This window comes from Dermochelys coriacea, chromosome 7 (genome assembly GCF_009764565.3).
Source record: "Dermochelys coriacea isolate rDerCor1 chromosome 7, rDerCor1.pri.v4, whole genome shotgun sequence".
Classification (NCBI taxonomy): domain Eukaryota; kingdom Metazoa; phylum Chordata; order Testudines; family Dermochelyidae; genus Dermochelys; species Dermochelys coriacea.
Genome location: NC_050074.1, coordinates 13,365,734 through 13,388,947, shown reverse-complemented (window position 1 = coordinate 13,388,947; position 23,214 = coordinate 13,365,734). Strand labels below are relative to the sequence as shown.

At 39.3% G+C, this 23,214-nt stretch overlaps 1 protein-coding gene across 5 annotated transcripts in view; it reads right to left on the bottom strand.

The window, feature by feature from the left end:
- Positions 1–22,751, bottom strand: part of CNTN6 (contactin 6) — a 223,589-nt gene extending 200,838 nt beyond the window's left edge. For 4 of the 5 annotated variants that reach the window (XM_043518977.1, XM_043518978.1, XM_038411465.2 and 1 more), the window contains exon 1: positions 22,452–22,751. The gene's annotated coding sequence lies outside the window, so the exon portion shown is untranslated. The remainder of the gene's footprint in view (positions 1–22,451) is intronic. The other variant, XM_038411462.2, reaches the window with a different exon arrangement.
- Between the last annotated feature and the right edge of the window lie 463 nt (positions 22,752–23,214).

Sequence of the window (23,214 nt, the reverse complement as noted above, 5' to 3'; positions counted from 1 at the left end):
ATCACTTTCTCCATCCACCAGGACAAACGGCCCCATGGCTTAATACATGGTGAGGACACTTTAAGAGAGTGAATCTCCTTTTCATTTCTGCTTTCTTTTCTCATCTTTTAAACTGTACATTCAAAAAGTAATAGAACTTGAACCTGCTTTCTTATCTCATCACTTGACTGAGAAGCCTTTTTTATACCCATCTAATCAGCACTTTAATTTAGACTCTTTATACTCTAAAATATGTAGTCTGAATCATAGTGTTTAATGGAAGGGGGAAAAGCAGAACACTAAACTACCTGTTAAAGTATAAAAAACTAACAGTAAAAGATTTAACATCTACCTATCTCACTCAGGCCATTTTCTGCAAGCCTCACTTATGTCAGATAGCACTTATTCACATATGTAGTCCTACTGTCTAAATGCTAGTCATCATAACAGTTTTGTACTAAAAGTCTACCATGAAACAGCTGTAGCTCACGAAAGCTTATGCTCAAATAAATTTGTTAGTCTCTAAGGTACTACAAGTACATCTTTTCTTTTTGCCAATACAGACTAACACGGCTGCTACTCTGAAACCTGTCAGTATGAAACAAATTGAAATTGACAAGACTCAGGGGTCCATATTAATTTAAGGGAAAATTAAACTGATATTACCTGAAGCTTTGGCTATTTGAAAGACTCTTAACCCAAGTTTTTTAATCAAAATCCAGTCTAGGTAAGTCCCTTCTATCTCGCTAAATTCTCCCTGTGTTTACAATGTTCTATATTTTCTATCCTAAACAGTTGTGTATTGTGTCTGTGCACAGTTTAAATAGCTGCCACTTTTTAAGCCCATATATGGCAGCATTTCAGCAGAGGGTGGAATTAATTCAATGTTCAGGGGAAAGTTTTCTTCCAAGATCCACAGTTCTAACATTCTGTTTTTAAAGAGGAAGGAAAATCTCAGTGATGTTGATCATGGGATTCAACTCTGATGTACTGTTTTTCCTTCATTAGGAAAGGGGAGTGGAGTATTGGCATCAAAATCCTCCAAGCAGATGTAAGAGTAAAATTTTATTTGGAGTTAGTAAAGTGCATAAGGATCCTTCGGGACCATAAAATAGATACAAATGTAATCTCAAATTAATTTGAATTTATTTGGATTATTTAATAACAGTTTCTCATGCTTGCCTAGTTCATTGTATTGCTCCTATTTGAATGCATGTTCTCATTCTCTTTGTCTTAACAGAATGTTTTAAACATACCAGAACACAGATCCATTGTCCCTACATTCCCCAGTGCCTTCCAAGACTACTGGTTTATGGTTGTATGCCCACAAAGATCTGAATATACCTCTGTCAATTCAATACAGCTTCATGCATGCTCTGTATTTAGTATTTATACATGAGTCAAGGTCATATCAATTTCTAAGTGGAAACATCTTTCCCAGAAGTACCTATAAATTTCCTATATCTAAAAAGCATTATCTAAACACTTAATATATTGTCATCTTTTAGTATTCTCCAACATCAGGAAGCTTTTCAAAGGGCTCCAGTGCTCATACAGATGTAGTAGCAGCAAAGACTAGAGAGATGTTTCAAAATCCTTCCATCGATGTCACAATTACCCACCATGCATATAACAATGGTTTTATAGATTTCTTCTAGTGACTCACAACTGTGTACAATTTTATAGGACCCTAAATCAAGAAGCAATTTTTGTCTTTTGACAATGATATAGAAAGTACCTATTTTCTCCAGGATAGCATACCCGCTCTAAAATGTTCGATCATTTTAAAAATGTCCCTGCTATTGTTTAGCAGAGTTTGATATGGTTAAAGTCAATCTTATTATAAAACAGGGAATATTTAAGTGTCCTAAATCAAATGGCAATTTTTGGTTTTTGACATTACTGTGACAGTGTGTTATTTCTCCATATCTCCTTATGTTACCCTGTTTTTTAAACCTCTGCAAATACAAATATGGATAGAGCATAATAAAGCAAACATCCTGACTCAGTAAATCTTATCATATATATTTGCTTATAAGAGTTTAAATGTATTGCAGCATATAAATAAAAATAAAATAAACCAACCAGCAAAAGTTGACCTGGATTTTGTATCAAGAGAAGCAAATTACTTACAACTGTGTAGTTTGGCTGTTCATTATTGATCATTTTCTGGTGAGTACACAGCCAAAGAAACAGGATCATGGCCTTGATCCAGCAAATCATTTAACAATGTGTTTATCTGTTTAGATTGTAATGTCTTTGGAACAGGGACTGTCTCCTACTGCATATTTTTACAGTGCCTAGCACAATCAGGCCTAATCTTGGCTGGTCCCCAGACACTATTGTAATAAACATGGCTATTAATATTAATAGTAATTCATAATACTGTGTTTAATCTTAGTCAGTACCTATTAAATCAGTAAGACTACTCACATGCTAATCATTAAACACATGCTGCTAGATAGGGCACCTATACGCTAAGACAGTTCTGCAGGGGTCAGGAAAGGAACAAAGTCATTGCCTTCAGGCCATTGCGTAATATAGTTACTTTTACTGCTATTTTTCATACAGCCTGGAGGAGAGGGGGTTTGTCTGTGAGATCCAACTAGCTGCAGATTCCTTGGGCACAGCCCCACCTATGCTAAGGTATTAGGAGTCTCCATGAAACAGTGACGCGTGATGGCACTCAGAAAACAATGAACCAATAGGTGCTTGCATCCTGCCCCCTATGCACAATGGGGGACCATAATGATTGTGCTGTTTAGGGACAGTCCATGACAGGTTTTGATTGCATGTGAACTAATGACATATCAATAACTACTTCTGTTTGAGCCAGCTATTTCTTTATTTTGAGCTATTTGAAAACACGACTGTTCAAAGTTCTTTACAAACATACAGAACAAATATACTATAATATACCAGACCAGGACTAGTGCCCAAATCCATCAAACTAGGATTCATCCCAACAACCACTCAGCCCAATATAGAGCTTTACTGTCATTTAACAGTATTTGAATGGAAGTGAGGGTGGAAATATGAAAAGGAAAGGAAAGGAACAGACAGCAATGAGAAGGGGTGAGGATGGAATTCAAATTGTGGGATGGGAATTTCCTTGACAAAATCCTTCTCCTATGTAAAGCTGGACATGTAGCACACTCTACACGTATTTACAGCATGCACATACAGTGTCTATGCTCAACACTGTTCATCTAGCCATCTGTCATATTTTTATGGGGCACCTCTCACAATTGCAACAGAAAAAGAGAACGTGTAATACCTGAACCATTTTCCATCAGCCTTCAAACACTTTCTCAGACATACAGGCTACAGTATGAATGTCGTGGGTGTGTTAACACATACAATTTTAAATAATTGTAAAGCCCTCCTATCAATAAACCTCAATATGTTTATTTTAAATCCAATTTATTTAATCTTAAAATAAAGTTCACTTTCTAATGACGCTAGACTAAATTCCTGTTTGAAGAGCAGGAGCTGAGGAGGATCTCAGCATTAAAAGGGTCTGCATTTTTGCATACTAATATTATTTTCAACAGAGTTATGTTCTTAATAATGTAGATTGGTTTCAGGGATTTTACTGCTCTTCTCTGGTTTCTTATCATCCACATATTTGATTGCATTCATATATGGTATGGAGGCACTAGTAATTTCTGATGATGTTACAATGGGTGTCACTGCTATTGTTGTAACAGCCTTTTCTTCAGTCCAAGATGTTTTCTACAATGTGTGCATATTTTGCTCCATCAGACTTACTTGCTTTGGAGAGAGCTTAGGAGAAGGAATAGGAATGGGAGAAAGAATGAGAAGCCTGTGGTATGTTCATGAAAATGTCCATCCAGTGATCTTGGCCTAAATCATAGCATTGTCATTTCTTGCCTTCACATCTGAAGCAATGTTATTACTACATGACTTTGAACATAAAAGGTTTCACCAATCATGGACTCAGACAAAAAAAAAATGTATTCCTTATCTGATCACCTACCCCATGGAAAGACTTTATTCTGTTTAAGAAGACATACTGCATGTTATTAGGACTTAGATAATCCACAGTCCTTAGCTCTTATAGGTCATTAGTGGGCTTCTTAAGAATGTCAGTAAACTTCACTGGCATTAAAAAAATACTCCCTCTCTCTTTATCACAGTCAGAAGCCATGAACTTGTTGAAAAAAAACTGTTTTCGACGGACTTACTGATTGATTGACTGATTTTGAACAAAGTTCTGCTTCCTGTGCAAAAATGTGACAATTCATTGAAAAACATGGGAAACCAATACATTTGCGGAGTTTTGGTATTTTGACTAAAATCAAAATTTTCTGCAGAAAAATTAGATGAAAACTTTTTCATCAACAGTTTCTATGAATTTTTTGGGGGAAAATCCACCATTTTTCTGACCAGCTCTAGATAATACATACCCCCCTTAGACCACACAGCTCAAAATATCTCAAGCTTAATTAGGTTATGTGGGTCATAAGTCATAGAACAATGAATCACTAATGTTTGCTATATGAAGCCTGATTCAAAGCTCATGCAACTGAGCAGAAAGACTTCCATTGACTTGAGTGGGATTTGGAACAGGTCTTTAATGATTAGGATCATCAGTCAGTTTAATCTTGATTATTAAAGAGCATTCCACTTACTGTTTGCCTGTATCTCTAGGTGTGTATCTCTACAGAGACATAGCCCAGACCTAAAGAAGAAATCTGTGTATCTCAAAAGCTTGTTTCTTTCACCAACAGAAGTTGGTCCAATAAAAGACATTACCTCACCTACCTGGCCCTCTACAGATCTTTAATTGCAATTTAAAGACAGTCCTACACAGTGCAGCCATTCTGATGAAAGTTTATTTTGAATCGAGCTCGTCAGAAATTTTTCAATAAATGATCTTTTCTTCACCAGTGTGACGGTCCTCAGAGTACCCAGGACTGGAGTCTCCTTGTTACCCTCCTGCTTCTAGTGAACAGGAGTCTTTCTTGTGGCAGCTCCCTGACACCACCAGCTCTTAAGCTACTCAAACACTCTCCTCTAGGCTATGTTAGGCCTAACTTGACCTTGCAGGTTAACTTGTAGGCACACCCCAATTCCCAACCCCCTTTGAATCGTTCCCCTCTGATATCCAGCCCCTGACACTGGCTAGTCAGAGAAATTCCAGATCCCTGCAAGCAAAGGTGAAGTGTACTCTGATTTACCAGTTTTACCTTAAACCACTGCTCCTGTGAACCACACAGCATTAGTGAGCATATTTAATAATACAAAAATAGGTTTATATATAAAGAGTTAACTAGGAATAAGAGACAGTGGTGGAAGCACATGGTTACGATAAAGTGTGAATCTGTGGCCACTCATTAATAATTACTTTTCCTACATAATAAAGTAGATTTGCCACCCAAAATTCCATCTTTTGCAAAGTTGGCTGGTTTCAGACAAACCAGGATCCAGCATTCAAAAATTTCTCTCCCCATACCCCACTCTTCAAAGGGTTTCATCAATGAATAGGTGCAGTGTCCTTCCACACATACTCTGTTATGCTGAAACCAGTCTTTTGTTTCTATTCAGAGATAGGTTAAATCCTTGTCTTCCTGTAATCTTTCTTTTTTTTTTTTTACCTTTAAGTGGTTTCAATTATTTGTCCTTGCCTTCGATGGTTTCCTATTCAAAGTCGTAGCATTGTGTAAGTTTAAACAATTGAGCCTTGCATTGGCAGGGTGCATTGACAGAAACTCCCCTTTTTTGAATAGGCCATTATTGAAGCATCCTGATGACTAATCTTTACTGTTTACTCCAAGTCCATAAAACAGACTTTCAATATAAATGCATTGTTCCTTAAATGTTACCTGTACATACATCTCATGATGATACTGAATCTTGACACATTACCAGCTTTCTGTAGATATCTTATGTTACCCTTTATATGTAATTATCCTACAAGATATGTATTTGGTGTAATGAGTTTGTCAAGTCTGAGGTGAGAGTTGTTTCCAAAGAACAGGAGACCCTTTGCCAAGGGTTTTTTGTGTCACAATCAGAAAATGGAGATTCCTCAAAACCAAAACTATTAAAGTTTCTTTTTTCAGCTTGGAATGACTTTTTTGTTTAAAAATTTAACCATAATTAAAAATTAAAAAAAAAAGTTAAAAAAATTAAAATGGAAACAAAATATTTCCATTGACCCAATCAATTTACTTATTTATCTATTTATTTGTTTATTTTGGATTATTGGCTTGTGAAAAATTTTGAGATTTTGATTTTTTGTCCCATTTCATCATGGGTAATTTTTTGTAAATCTCAAAATATTCTTACTGGACTAGAAAAAACATTTCCCTTTCATCTCTACTTATGATCCCTGTATCAGGAGGGCCAAAAAAACAGAACAAAACTAAAAAAAACCCTGCATCTCTAATAATTGAAAAAGAGTTATTCATTTGTTTTTTGTTTCCAATTTGGAAAGTGTATTTGGTTTCAAAAGTTTACACTCTACTGTGAAAAAAAATCTTGCAGTTTCTCAATCATTTATTAATGAGTTATGACATGTTTAGATATGGTAGAAATAAGAAGTGAATAATTTATTTGATTCATAGTTACGTTTCATGCAGTGATGAAAAATCTCTCTTTCCTAAACAGCTGGAAACTGATTCAGATCACTGGTTGAGATGAATCACATGTATCACAAACGTATCTTTAAGAAAACACATGACAAAATGAACAAAACATCTCCAAATGAACACAAAATCTGTTTTGCTGGTTTAATCAGTTCTATTTAGGGATGCATAGAACTCAATTGGGAAGTCTGAAGAACCTCAGGAAAGACATACAGTCAGGTCCTCCAGTTTATCTGAATGGCTATGCACAGGTCCAGAAACGCAACACATTCCAAAATCCAACAAATTTAGCCTATGGAAAATTCCTCCTCCCAAGCATAACCCTCATATGTAGGGCCCTACCAAATTCATGGTTCATTTTAATCAACTTCACAGTCATAGGATTTAAAAAATTGTTAATTTCATTATTTCAGATATTTAAATCTAAAATTTCATGGTGTTGTAACTGTAGGGGTCCTGACCCAAAAGAGGGTTGTGGGGGAATCACAAAGTTATTGTAAGGGGGTCACGGTATTACCATCCTTACTTCTGCACTGCTGCTGGTGGTTGTGCTGCCTTCAGAGCTGGGCAGCCAGAGAGCAGTATATGCTGGCTGGGAGCCCAGCTCTGAAGGCAGCACTGCTGCCAGCAGCACAGAAGTAAGGATGGCATGGTATGGTATTGCCACCCTTACTTCTGCATCGCTGCCTTCGGAGCTGGGCCCTTGGCCAGCAGCTGGCGATCTCTGGCCACCCAGCTCTGAAGGCAGTGTAGAAGTAAGGGTGGCAATACCACGACCCCCTTACGACCCATCGGTGAACTTTTGGGTCAGGACCCCCAGTTTGAGAAACACTGACGTCTGTTTAGTACAGCATAAAAGTACAGAAAAGACCAGATTTCACGAGGGAGACCAGATTTCGCAAGCCATGACACATTTTTCACAGGCATGAATTTGGTAGTGCCCCACTCATGTACTCCTGTACTAGTCCCTTCCTGGCAGTGGGCATAGGGGGTTGACTATGGATAGGGTCGCCAACCCTCCAGGAGTGGCCTGGAGTCTCCAGGAATTAAAGATTCACCTTTAATTAAAAATTATTGTAATGGGTTCCCCCCTACCTTCGGAGTACCACCTGGAACTGTTATCTGTTATGGAACTGTTAACTGTTATGCATGTTATCATGCATTACCACCTGACCCATAAGCGTGGGTTCCCTTTACACTGTATTGCTGAGGCATGCCAGCCAAGCCCTCCCTCAGGCTTCAGACTGCACTTTACCAAAACACATACAAGTAGGGACATAGCCTGCTGCAGTTTTACACACAGAGGCTGACATTAGATCTGCCTGGGAAGGCCCAGCTAAGGAATTGCCCAGTACTCAAGTGCACACCCCTTCTAGAGGGTAAACACAAAATTGTACCATCTTGCCCTGCCTAGAGAATTGTACAATGTAAGCTCATGAAATTTGCCCCCATCCCCAATGTGGCAAGAGATATACACAGCTTTCTGCCCCAAGTTATGAATTCCACACACTGGGTTTTAGACAAAACAAAACAAGTTTATTAACTACAAAAGATGGATTTTAAGTGATTATAACCGATAGCAAACAGATCAAAGCAGATTACCTAGCAAATGAAACAAACACGCAATCTAAGCTTAATATACTGAAAAACCTGGTTATAAATAGCAAACTCTTATCCTAAATACTGTTTTAGGCAGATTGCAGAGATTCTTGAAGGAAAGCTGCACTTGCCTGTAGCTTAACACTCCAGATATTCCTTTCACAGGCAAGACACCCTCTAGTTTGGGCTCAGCCTTTCTCCCCTAGTCAAGTCTTTTTGTTCTCAGGTGTTTCCAGCAGTCCTCTTTCTTGGGTGGGAAGTCAATGAAGAGTGAACCATGATGATGTCACTCCCCTGCCTTAAATAGTTTTTGCATATGGCAGGAATCCTTTGTCTCCCAGTATGATTCCCATCCCCAGTTAGTGGAAAAATACTAGTATTATCATGGAGTCCAGTACCAGGTGGTCACATGTCCCTGCAACCATAACTCAGAGGCTGTTTGTAGTGTCCCCTGGAAGACTTCCTGGTGGGAGATTAGCATCTTCAAAGACCTATTGTTTTCCCTAATGGCCCTTCCCAACCAGCCATCCAGACTGATTGCATTCTGTCTAGTGGGTGTTCCGCAGGTGTAAGCACATTTGTAATAGACGTACAGACAATATTTCTATCTTAAGATACAAAAATGATACATGCATACCAATAGAATAATCATATTCAGTAAATCATAACCTTTCCAGTGATATCTCACATAACCCATCTAGCATAAAATACATCTTAGTTATGCCATAATCATATCATAACCATATCTCTATGAAGAATATGGGGCATAGTGTCACAATAATGTCATGTGATTAAATCTCCAGGAATATGTCGAACCAAAACTGGCAATCCTAGCTGTGGGGCATGACTCAGACAAGTCTGCCCCTCAGCAATCCCCAGCTTCTGGAACAGCCAATGTAAGAAAGAACAGCCCTGAGGCTGCTCTGCTTCATGTTTGAGACCACCCAGCAGCTGAAAAGCCTCAGGATCAGTGTACATAGAAAGGAGGGAAATGTATATTGGAAAAGAAAAATACCTGAGTGCTAAGTACAGCAAACTGAAATTTATTTCACAATTATGTACACAATCCTAACAGCAAGTATTAAATATTCTATCTATATCTATATATATCTATATCTATCTATCAATACATACAAGTTATTATGGGCTATATTTGACCCTTCTGTGTAGAAGAGTATTGGGGGATGAAGGATGCCCATCCTCTCTTGCATTACCATGTTACCAGAATGTTCCCTCCAGGTGATGAGCAAATGGTGGGGAATGGATCTAATGGGCCAGATATTCTCCCAGGAAGCAAATGCACAGAGGTGAAGCATAGAATAAACAAACCCCCCAGCATCATTGCAGATGGCCATGGGGGAAATAAGCAGCACCCGTCTGAAGTACCTACCAGATCACCTCCTGGGTCAGTGCAGTTATTCACTACCCACTACTCAAGACACAGAGTATTATTCCTCTTCTAGCCTTATATTATATATATATATAAATACCAACACACCATTTTGTAACTTGGGGGGAAAAATATGTGGGACCCACCTAACCAATCTATAAAACGATATGGAAAATGCTGTGATACTATAAATACAAAGTTGTCCCTTGAAGAAAAAATGTCAAGTTCTTGTCTATTTTGGTCTCATTAGGCTGTAGCTACTTGATTAATGACTTAGTTTAAGGGTAATTTAATTTATAGCATGGTATGTATGAAGGGTTATTCCTTGTTATGCCCTACTCACATAATGTCTATCTTACAAAAACAAACTTTTAATGACTCAATAAATAGAAGCCATAGATAGATTGTGTAACAAAGTATATATTGGATAACATATATAACCTGTTATTAGGTTATGAGGGTTGCATTGATTTGAATTTTACCCAAAAGCAAACATTACATTTCTGACATTGTAAAATAAAAGAACAGCAAAAATCTCCATTGTGATCTTTTTAACATGTGGCCAATTCTTCATTTTACCATTTTAAAAACAACAGTTCTCACCAATGCAGTCAAATACATCTGTCCTTGCTGGAATATTTTCTGGTTCTCATGCATGATCAAAGAAAAAACATAAAAATAGATTAAAGAATGGGATCAAATGAGGAGGTACAGCATTATGCCTAGTGGAGTTATCTTGGTGACATCCATTCCAGACTTTGACTGCAAAAGAAAGCTGTTGTCACACTTTCATTTTGGGATGCTAGTAGTTTACAATTAATTTAATCAATGCAACTGGGAGATATTGAATAAGAAAAACATCAAAAAGTTCATACTGTTCATTTTGCACAATTGTCTATTTCCAAAATTCAGGGTTTTTTTCACAATTTTGAGGGTCAGAAATTCATAGTGAATAATGTTAAGACTAGACAGACATCTTCACTTGAAAGTTTGCATTTATGAATTCTGGGGATCTAGAAAGCCTGATCTAAAGCCCATTGATTTTGGTGAAAAGACTCCCATTTATTCCAGTGTGCTTTGGTTCAGATCTTAAATGAAAAAGGAAGCCATGGATTCTGTCTGGATCTTGTTACTGACTTTAATAATACTTTGCTCTTATTTTACAGACATTAGTTACAAAGAAAGTCAGAGTTAGACTTAGAAGTGTTCAGAGATTTCTCAAGGTCAATGAACAAGTCAACGTCAGATCCAGATTAGGACCCAGATCGCTTGACCTCTACCTAATCTAATACAAATCATTCTAATCCCAGGTAAATAATGTTATCTTTCTTAGCCTTGCTTTTCCTATCTGTAAAATTAGGGCAACAATACTAACCACAGGCAAAATCAGAATATATATCAATATAGGGCCCAAATATGCAATTGGTGAGGTCATAGGAATTTCTACTGATTTAGAGGAAGATGGGAATTTCCATACTGGATCAGACCTAGGGTCACTGTAATCCAGTTTCCTGCCTCCAACAGTGTCAGGAATCAGAACTAGCAGAACAGCCAGTCTCCAGGAAAACTAATGAGTAGCAAGGTGCCTGATTGGCTACAGCACCTGAATGGTGGGAAGAGTCACCAGATCAGCTGTTAAACCCAGCAGTTTGGTATCTTCTCAAAGCATTTCCTTATGGGTGTGACAGCTCCTGTGCCTGCTTACTCTCAGCCCCTGCCCCTGTCTTGGACCCAGCCCTGCCGCTACCTTGCCTCACTCCTGGTAATCCAGTTCTGAATGTTGGTTCCTATTCCTGGCTTCTGATGCCTCTTCTAAACCCTAGGTCTGACTCCTTTGACCATTAGGCCTGACTGTCCACTAACAGGTTTCAGAGGAGCAGCTGTTTTAGTCTGTATCCGCAAAAAGAAAAGGAGTACTTGTGGCACCTTAGAGACTAGCAAATTTATTTGAGCATAAGCTTTCATGAGCTACAGCATGCATCCGATGAAGTGAGCTGTAGCTCACAAAAGCTTATGCTCAAATAAATTTGTTAGTCTCTAAGGTGCCACAAGTACTCCTTTTCTTTTTGTCCACTAACAGTGGCCAGTTCCAAAGGAAGGTGCAAAACTTTCCACAGTAGACAGATGAAGAATAATCTGCCCCTCCGTAAAGACCCTGCCCCTAATTCCTAACTGAATCATGAAGTTTTATCTCTCTCCCCAAAATTTCTATTAGCATTACCTGTTCAATATCCTTGATTTCTATATATCCAAAGTTAGAAGAGTTAATGCTTAAAAAAAATGTGGAAAGGATGTAACCTTGCTCTTCAGAGATTAAGCCAATTCTCAGAAGTAGTTCTGTTGATTTCATGTGATTTATTCAACAATGTGCCTTTCCCCACTGACATTGTCGTATGTATCATAGTCCTCTGGAAAATAGGAATGACTTTGTCTAGCAGAGTGCAGTCCCCTTCCTGTCCCCACGGGATTGCCCTGTAGATTTGCAATGCCTCTGGGCCTGCCATATGCAGCAGTAAGGAGCACCTTACCCTTTCTGATTTCTCTTCAATACCACTTGCTGCCAAGGAAAGTTTAGAAGGGCTAGTTCTTTGCCTGGTTCCCTTTCAGGGTGAGAGATTCAGCTGGCTTCATATTTGCCAAAGATATCATTTACTTCTGATGCCACGTACTAAAGGCACTACACACAGGAGTGCTGGTAATAGACTATTTTTTTTTTCATTTTCTGGACTGGTTGCCTGATATGCATCAGATAAATAGAAGGTTTTTAACCCTATCATATGGCAGGAGCCAATATTTACTGACTCTGTTACATTGCTGTGACACAATCCTGTAGCAAGAGTCATCAAGATGTCTTATTAGGAAGTTACATCTTTTTCTCTTGGGCACTCTCCTCCTTGGGCATTTCCAGGTTAAAGCGTTTGCAGGCATCTACTCTGTAAATCAACTCAGAAACTGAAGCTGGTACTCCATTTGTTCAGCAGAGCATCTCAGCCAGGACACCAGTGATCTAGAATCTGCTTGATCTCCCTGTTGGTTTTCAGGTGGTGTTAAGATATTGGATTTGATTTATAGAGCCATAAGTGACTTGGGACCTGTCTTTGTGAGAGAACGTGTCTCTCAGCTGAGGTCAGTGGAAATGCTTCAGCTGGAGTGCCCGGGGTATATAATGACTCTGTCTTCCAAGATGCACTGCTGAGTATTCGGAGCCCCAGGCCAAGTAAACACTTAAACATGTGCCTAGCTTTAAGGACTTCAGTGGGACTCTTCACACACTTAACAAACTCATGGAGGAGAATTCCCAAGTGCACAGCCTCTGCATCAGATTACTATACCCTATTGTGAGGTAAAGTTCATTTCCCTATGCATGAGGACTGGACATAGAGTAGGGGGAGGAAAGAAGAAATCACCTTGTCTCTCCCCACCTTTTTGTAGCTCTCTGTGATTCTTGAGGAGTAAGACTGGAAAAAAATGGATGAATCCCTAAGAAAACATGCAATAATTCTGCTTGACCTTATGCGAAACAGGGAATGGGGTACTTGACACCCTACCTCTTTACACACACACACACTTTATAGGCTGGGCAGAATCTGTTCTTAAATAAACAAATACATATAACGAAAAGATGTCTCTTGAAGGATTAGGTGGGAAAGGCTACTAAGGTTGTAAGTGGCAATTAACTTATTTTAGAGGAGTTTCTCTCCTGACCGTTAGAGCTGAATTTTCATTTTTAAAATAATTTTTTGACAAAAAATTCTCATGAAAAAGGAGTGGTGTGTAAATTCTCATGAAAAAAAATCCCATTTTTTAACCTACTCTTCTGAGAATGAGCAATGGTGTCATGGTCCCAATGAGGCAGTCAGGACTAAGGGTCAGAGCAGGGGCAAACCTCAGGCTCTGGACCAATTCATAATCAGGTTCCAGGCCAAGGTCAATACCAAAGGTCCAAGTTTGAGTCAGATGTCAGGGTCTGGGTTAGGAGTCCAAGGTTAGGGATCCAATCAGGAGCCATGAGGCTGCTATCTGTCAGACCCCTTGAGACAGGACTTCCCACAGTCTTTGTCTTCAGCAGGTCATGGGGCCATGTGGAAGTGCGGTACAACTGCTACTGGGTGACATTATAGTGATGTCAGCAGCCAGGCAGGCCTGAGTTTGACTCATCAGGTCTTATAAAGGGATTTGGTATCCTGTTCCAGGAGGCCTGTATCTAATGGGTATCCTGAGTCTGTCAATGTTTTTATTTGTTTCACTCTTATTTAAATTTCTTTTAGCATCTTGATAAGTTCTGAGGTCACCGACAGTACTTAGACCTCAGTCATTACCTCAAATGACTCCAGTTTATGCTCATTTGATGTACGCAAACTCTTCTTAATTTTGAATTGTATTCTCTTTTTTATTACTTTGAAATGATTTATTAAGTAATTTTTTTTGTAGAACATTTTGGAAATTCATCCAGTAATTAACATCTCCATGAGCTTTTTGTATTTTCGCTTTGTCATCTTGTAAATATGGGCTTTTCCTTCTAACTGTGATTTTAGTTTGATGCATTGAATTAATATTCTTTGGAATGGCACTGTGGAGGACAGCAGTTCTGTGGCCTGTGGGACTCTCAGGTCCTGTGAGCACGAGTTGATGGTCTGCTGAGAAATGTTAGTTCACATAGTGCTAGTTGTTTCTCCTTGTTCCCAGCTGCTTCTATGGGCTTTTCAGCTCTTCCTCATCTAATTTATGTACATTTAGTTCCTCACCCATATTATAGTCCCCAGGGTATTCTTCTTGTTGAAGCTTCAACATCATACTTTGGATTCTAGGTGGCACTGAAGACACTTGCTTAAAAATAAACTTTCGAGCAGCTTGTGTGGGGGTCTTTTCTCTTGCATTGTGTTTTTGTGGCTCTTAAGACAATCAAACACAATTGACAGCAACTCCCTTTATTATCAGGGTGATGTTTTCTGTTGCTTAAGTACTTTTCTACAAATGCACTGATTGCTTTGCTATATTCAAATGACTGCATATGACTGCCAAACAGCCCTTTTAGGGATTACTTGTCCAGAGATAGCATAAGAATTAACTTTGCTGACTAGTTTAATATCCCTCTATTCTCTGTAAATCTGTTGTACACTGTAGAATGCCGAAGACTACAGCTGGTAGGACAAGAAGCAGTGAAAGCAGGGGTGGCTGCACTGAAGGGAAGGGGTATGACTGATGGTGACCAGCTGGGACCTTCCCTCCAGACAGCATTCTCCTGAACCCAGAACTGTGCAGGCTAGACTTCCCACACATACTCCAGGGCACTAAGACCCAGAGGATACATCCTCTTCCCATTACCATGTGGTGTTGTGGCAAAACCGCAGAAAATAGTCAGTAGGGTGACCAGACATCCTGATTTTATAGGGACAGTGCCGATATTTGGGGCTTTGTCTTACATAGGCGCCTATTACCCTCTACCCTCTGTCCTGATTTTTCACACTTGCTGTCTGGTTATGCTAACAGCCAGCCAGAGACTTGAGCTTGTAGAGGCAGAAGCAGCCAAAATAGGGACCCCTGGACTTTCCAGTCAAAACTGTAGAAAATTCTCTGACTTTTTCTGCCATGCACTGATTGCATGTTTGATCTAACCACCTCACAGTCTCTTCAAACTAAACTTCACTCCACACGTCCCTTCTACTCTCTCCTCCCCAGCACTCCACCTCCCTTCTCTTTTCTTTCCGTTTAGCTTAATCCTAACTAAGTAAACCCGCCACCCAAAAAACAAAGCACAATAAAATAAAATAATTGTGAATTAACAAGTCATTTGCCATTGTCACATTATTCACTCTACTCGTGCGTTCTAACTGTTCCCTCACCTTGTCTATCTTGTCTGTTTGGACAATATTGTCTCATTGTTACCCTATGCAGCCCTATCCGGTGCTGGGTAATGAGACATTAGAAATATTATTTTTTTTAACTGAATATAGTATTCTCCTCCCAAATAGCTTACATCTTTGGAAGACATTCTAGAATCTCTTGACTTGCTTTCTGTGCTCTCTGTATGTAATTATGTACAGCACACATCTTTTTAAAGTAGCTACTGGCTTGGTATGTCTTCAGTCCTAACCTAGGTTGTACATCAGTAGCTATTCTTTGAGAAGTAATTAAGTTATATGAACCTTTAAAAAAGTTTAATATTTACTCACCTTTGGGCTGTTATTTTATGGCTCACATTTGAATCAAGCCAGAAATAGCATCAAACATGTCATGGAGAAGACATGTAAACCAGTTGGTAGGCACTCATTCAGCAAAAGGCTTTACACCAACATAGGCTCTGACTTCTATGGGCTTGTGGGTGCTCAACCCTACTCTGCCCCTGGCCCCACCCCTCCCACCCCCATTCCAACCCCTTCCCTAAAGTCCCCGCCCCAACTTTGCCCCCTCCCTGACCCAATTCGACTCCTTCCCCAAATCCCTGCCCCGGCCCCACCTCCTCCCCTGGGCACGCCACATTCCCACTCCTCCCCCGTTCCTCCCGGAGATTGCTACAACTGTTTGGTGGTGGCAAGTGCTGGGAGGTAGGCGGAGGAGCGGAGATGTGGCGCGCTCTGGGGAGGAGGTGGAGGTGAGGTGAGGCGGGGCAGGGATCTTGGCTGCTGGTGTGTGCAGAGCAACCACTAATTTTTCCCTGTGGGTGCTCCAGCCTGGGAGCACCCATGGAATTGGCACCTAAATACACCAGTGATACCTGTTGAAAATACTGAACCTACAATACAGACACAGTCAATGACTGGTAATAGTACCAGTGAGCTTCACGTCCCTGTTTCTACTACAAGTGACACTGCTGAGGAGGAAGATGTCACAGATACAGCTACACCAGAAAGTACAGACACTGTTCCAGATACTGTTGGGATGTCTATGAATCATTATCTAGAGAGAAGTCATAAACCACCTCTCAGACTTAATTTGTAGCATGTTGTATATTATTGATAGTAATATATTTGTAATTTTTGTATGCTCTTATACACTGTAGGGGGAGGAATATGTACTATATAGGAAGTGGATGGTTTCCCTTTAAATAGTTTGGAAATGTTGTACTTGGTCTTCTTCCTATCTTCTATTGCTGTAGCCATCAGAACCCTGTCAGAACACCAGGTCTTGCATGTTTGTGTATAGTTAATAAACTTGGTTATTTGGAATCCAATTGTGTCTGTTTGGCTTCCCTGTACTATTAATGTTGTGTAGAGGAAAAGGACCATAACACTGTTTCTCTCATCTTTTTGCCATTTTCCATCTCTCTTAACAAGAACTTTACAGCAGATGCTGCCAAGAATTTTAATAACACAGACTGTGTTTCTGACCATCTTCCTTCATTTGGTCTCATCTTTAGAGGCTAGAATCATATTACTCTCTCTCTCTCCCCCGAACACTCAATTTGGAGTATGTACCATGCATGCCTTCCACTTGTATCAACAAAACAAACAAAAAACCCTCCACAGAGACCACAGTGCAGTTTAACAACCTGAAAAGCTATTCCCAAAACAGGCCAGATTGTGCCCATTAGGCCAATGCACTTATGTGAGTTCCAAGAGGCATTGCACACTGCCTCCCAGAACTACCTGCCTGCTACACCACCATTGAGGGGGGTCTCCCTTCCACAATAAGCCAGCTATTTAGGCTGTGTGTGACAAAGAGCCATGGCTCAGCTTTCTCCCTGCTGTCTTTGAGGCAGCTACCACCTCAGGTGTGCTAGCAGGGAACTGTCCCTGTACTTGAGAGAATGGATGTAACCATAGGTGGCCCCTTTGTGTGAGAGTTAAAAATGTTTGTGCCCTCCTCAGCACACCCATTCAGGGACCAGCTACAATCTGGCTCAGAGGTTTGACAGACCAAGGACACTTAGATTACCCAATGCATTGGAGTTTCTGATGGGGAATGAAACAGGACAGGTTAATTCTTTCGAATGCCCAAGCCCTGCCCAGTATTCTGCATGATTCCAGTAGGCTAGGAACCCATCTTATGTGACCACTTTAAATTTTTGACAGTGAATTCCGTTCAGAACTAGATAACTCATGTGCACATCATCAAAGCTATCTTAGCTCAGGACAGTCAGTTGTTGGGTGTTCCTGGCATGGAGTCCTGCCACCACTGATTCATGTGCATTTTTGGATGTCTGCTTATACTTATTCATATGGCTGGCACTAAGCACCTGCTTTTTGATAGGGGCAGTAGCAAAAGATGTTTTAGATGGATCAGCAGAAAAACACAGCAAATACAATCTCCCCTGAAAGCCCACAGTAGCACAGGTGCTGTGTGGCAAGAGTAGGAAAAGCAGTGGGTTAGAGTGGGGTACTGCTCCCAGAACTTCTGTTCTCCACAATGTGACATTCTACAGACCAGGACCTCTCCACCCTGCACCAAAACGCCACTGGAAGAATCTTCAGCCAGAGCTGAGATCTGTAGTGGGGCACAGCAGTGAGGGCATGCTAAGACAGCAGAGGACAGGAGTCAGGCTCTACCAAAACCTGCTCCAGAACAGCAATGAGCAATTAACAAGCCATGTCTCTATGGTCACCCTGATTCCTCTGCATGAATATATTATTTATGTCTCTATACTTCCCCTCCAAGCACACCACCACACACAGCTCTGCTCCCTTCCCCCATTCTCTGTCTTTGTTTGGTTAGACTAAACTCTTCTGGCCAGCGACTACTGCTTCCTATATGTACAGCACCTAGCACATGTCTATCACTGCCATATTAATGGTAAAGCCTTGCTTCTGTACCATCCCTAAAAAAGAATGGAAGTGCACATACCTTGCTAAAGTCGATGAACATACATTGCTGCGTAAGTGACAAAAACTCAGACATGGGAATTGGATGATACTATATTCCTGGCCGCAGGTAAGAGGTTACACGACATCTAAAACCTAAAGGGTGCAGAAGGTAATGCGAGAATGCATGCAACCTGACTGCACACCATGCATATCTTTGCACAGGGTGAGGACAAATGGAACTACTGCATATACATAAAAGAGAAATCAAGAGTCATAGGCCTACTCTAGGAATTTTCCCACCTGCTGTTGCTGTCACAGGTTCAGCTCCACCAGCGTTAGTAATTTTGTGGGCCCTAGCATGGATGGATCACTGGCAATTTTAATACTGTGCCAAGTAACCCACCTCACAGCAGGGTATTAAAAACATTGGTGTCAGCCATGAACAGTAAAGATTCCAGCATTGCTAATGCCAAAGGAGCTGAACTGGTGTTAGCATCAGCAGGAAAAGTAGACAGAGCCATGTTGTAAACTTGCCCTGAAAAGAGGACAACCAGTTTGCCAAATCCCAAGTAGACAACAGGAGATTTGCAGCACCCATGCAACTGGGGCAAAAGAAAACAAGCCACAGATTTTACCAGTGAGAAATAACCCTGATTAAATGGCACACAGCTGGTGCTAGCAGTACTGAAAAGAGGTCATCTGTCTTCTGTCCGCACTGAAGTTGAAACATTCAAGAGAATGCAGACCATGAGTATATGAACAGAAAAGCAGGGGAGATCTGTTTATTTTTTTGCTGGTGACCCACAATTTTGCCCTTTTCATTCTTATGAGAGAGAAATAGACATTTGAGACTAGAAAATAAAGGGATCTTGGGAAATCATTATCTGCTGCAATGGCATCAAAGAAGCAGTTTTGTAAGGCAAAGTACTAAAAATGAAGTGAGGTGTTGAGTCTTTAATTATCATGTGACTATTGTGGGGCAATTAATTTTATAGTCCTTGAACAAATGGGTGAAAACACCTTTAGTCCTCAGGAGAAAAAGCAGAGAAACTGCTTTTTAATCTACTTAACTGTATCTAATCCACAGGGTAGGAATCCACTCTGCTAAAATACCGTAAATGAGATGATGGAGTTGGAGCATGAAGGTATAACACAAAGAAAATGGGCACCATATTCTCTCTCAACATCTCAAGGGACAGATTCTGAATCCTATTTTTGCATGTCTAAGTTTCACTGCTCCCTTTTCTAAAAAAGTGTCTTGCCAGCATTCTATTCTATTCTATTCTATTCTATTCTATTCTATTCTATTCAGGTGCTTATACCACTCACATCCCCACAGTATCTGAACACCTTCCAATAGTACATTTAGCAACTTCACGAACACCTGTCACATGTGGCTTGTCCTCCCTCTCAAGCTCAACCCAGGGAGAGAACCGTGTGTGCAGTGAAGTGTTTTGTTTTGGTAGGGTTTTGATTTTTACAGTATGAAGCAGTCCCACATTGTTTTTGGAAAACATGCTTTTTTCTGTACATCCCATTTTTATATTAAGAGTTTAGATAATGCGAATAAGTCACAGAGATTATCAAATGCTGGTCTGCCATTTTGAAAACGCAAAAGTCACCTGGACAGCTACATAACTGATGATAGACACAAATCAGATACTTTGATGACCAAGGGATAATAACTATAAATACAAAATTGTACCTGGAATTATTTAGGCCTACAACCAGCAATGAAAGGTCCAGTGAAAACTGGGCTAGAATTTTGGCCATATGTCTCTATATAATCCTCTTGGACTACAACCCTGATAGCAAAAGGGGGAACTTTTGAATCAATCTTTTTTGAATTCATTGTCTTTAAGAGAGTTTACTTGAAATTCATCTCTCAATGGCATGCCACAAAGGAACATATCACCAAGAAGGGTCTGTCTGCACCCATTGAGTTGGGAAAGAAAGAAAAGCATTTGGAGTCCTCACTCAGATCTAAGGAAATCCTAATTTTAATTCTCTTGAGTGTTCTTTTCATTAGAAGGGTAAACTGCATTCATCTGTCAGCACTGTGAGGGCAATTGGGAGAGCATCTGTGATGAGTATCTTTTATAAACTCAATGCATAATTTAAATAATAGAACACAAAATTGGGTTGTTTTGTAGTAACATGAAATAAATACAGAGTTACTGCAAAATCTTAGAAAGAAATTTAACAACGTTGGTGTATAGATAGATACACATTATTTTAATGAATAATTTCTGTTAAAATGCAAAACAAAAGATATGGTACTGCTTCATAGACACACAAAACAAACACACAATCTGAACTCTGCTCCCTTTCTGATGCCAGGCCCTTGTTACATTCTTCTTTTGGGAGTGGAAAATATTGTAATACTTGCTTATAGAAATCAATGGATTTGTTGGAACACTGCAAGTAACAACTCCAGCACACAGAGGCAGGACTACATTTCCTACAACCTCTGCCCTCTCAATTAGACATAACATAAAATCAAAGCAAGACAACAATTTAGCACTAAGATACAGTTGGTAGTGGTGCTGACTACCGTGATCAATACAAAATTTGCCTAAACTGCAAGAAACTGGTTTTAGGAAATCCCATAATTCATGGCTAGCCTCCTGAATTATGGTTGCAAAGCTGGAAACAAAAAAGAAAAGCATATCTCCAGTTTGATTTAAAGTGCCAAAGTTGTTTTGCATTATTTATAGATTTATTCTCGAGTTGAAAAACAGTGCTAGTTACTAAAAATAAAAGACCAGTATCTCACTAGCATTTTAAGAAGATTGTTATAGGTATGGGTATATTTTATTATTCTTTTTTGCACAATCTGATATACAGTAGTTGCCAGCATCACATAGATAAGAATTTGGGACTTTTTGTGTGATCATACCTTTGAAACAGAGACACAAGAAACGCAAAACACTGACTCAATACCCCTGAAGCCCCAAGGCAAAGGCTTGCTGATGAAGATATATTATTTGTGTTGCTGTGGTGCTCAGAAATGCAAGCATTGTAAGGTTTAATTTTCTTTTCCCACATAAGACTTACAGGACTTTCAAGATATTTGAAGAGGAAGCAAGTTATTTGATTTCTGTCTTCAGAAAAAAAATAAAGGTGATTCAGAAGAAGTATTCTGTATTCATCTTAGAGTATGCCCCTATAAATACTGCAAAAAAGTACAAAGGGATGAATAGACTATTATCTAAACAGTCCTATTATTTTACAAGTGTAATTATTCTATGAATGCTGTAAGAAATTCCTATCATGGAGGCTCATTATATCAGTAATACAAGAAGAGTCCCTTTAAAGATGCAACAAATGTCTGCAACAAAACAGTTCTCCAAAAAGCACAATGGAAGTATACCATGACATAAAGCAAAACTGAATGATCATCATACAGTTCCTATTTTTTGTTTCTGGACCCACAAACTTCCAAAACTTTTAATAAAGTATTGCAGTTCCTTTAAAACTGCAACATACCATATATATAACTGACAGAATCAAAATTGCAACTCATTCATAAATCTTTGGATGAAAACATCAAGTTCAGGATATGTTATCTCCTCATTTGTTTGGATTTTTTGTTTTGTTTTGTTTGTTTTGTTCCCCCCATTTAAATAAATAAAGGGAGAAACTTTCATCTAAAGACTCACTTAAATCGTCTGAAGTCGTATATTTATTGCTTTTGAACCGTCAGCTTTTAGAAAATGAGATGAGTCTCGTGTTACCTTCCCCACCTTTTAATATGCAGTATCAAGTCATATGAAAGTGCCAAAATTAGCACTGTCATTCTCTGTGTTGCCCATTAGTTTTACTGTAACAAGAGCTAGTGAAAGACTCAAAAATATACCCCGGTGGTATCTTTATAACAGAACAGTCTTCTATTATGTTTCATCCTAACCTCACTTGAATACAAATTCAATATATATTTTTCCTTAGCAAAGAATAAATACATTTTGAGGATCAGTAATACATCGAAACACAGCATAAATAAAGCTGTGATTTGTTGTTTTCTACATTTTCTACCTCTTATGCTAGTGAAAATCACCAAAAGAAAGAGAAAATGCACCTTCCCCAGCATTATTCACATTGCAGTAGACACCACAATTTTGTACTTACAGATCTTAACAGTGAAATGTCTCAGGATCTTTACAATTTTCTGCAGAACTGTTTCAAGCTCTCAGCAAGCCACACTGTTCATCCAGGCAGAACCAAGCTGTATGGAATGTCTATGCAGCTGGGAGATAATGGAACTATTTTCCCAGCTGGGACTACGAGCCTTTTATCCACTGAGTGTTGCGTATCTCTTCACTGGTACTACTCATGAAATACACTGCTTTCTTGCTGTATTCGTGACAGGACCCACACGATTTGTGTTTGAATCACATGCACACATAGCCGCTACGGCTTTTGAATATTCTTATCTGGAAATCTTGTACATATAAAAATCAGCTCTCTACTAATCATCGTTCATGCAAGCTGAGAGAGCAAAAGCACAGCTTTCACACCAGTAGCATTTGTTTGCAGTGTTGTAGTTGTGCATGAAAGATTAAATTTTTTTCATACAGATATTAGCGCCTGTCAGGTAATCAGAAAAACCCTCTTCTTGAAAACTGGGTCACTAACCAGTAGTAGATTTAGAACAGGAGTGGAAATAATTTGGTTTGTTTCCTGATCCCACAACTGCTCTGTGCACTACATAAGATTAAGGTTGTAGGAAGTCTGTCTGGACTTAGATTACATTCTAACACAAGGTGTCTTCATGAAACATTTAAATAACCCTTCTGTGCTTTGTATATTTAAAAAAAAGATAGACTTGCTTGTCTAAAGTAATGCATAACCAAATTCTATTTATTAATAAACTTCAAAACCACCCTGATTT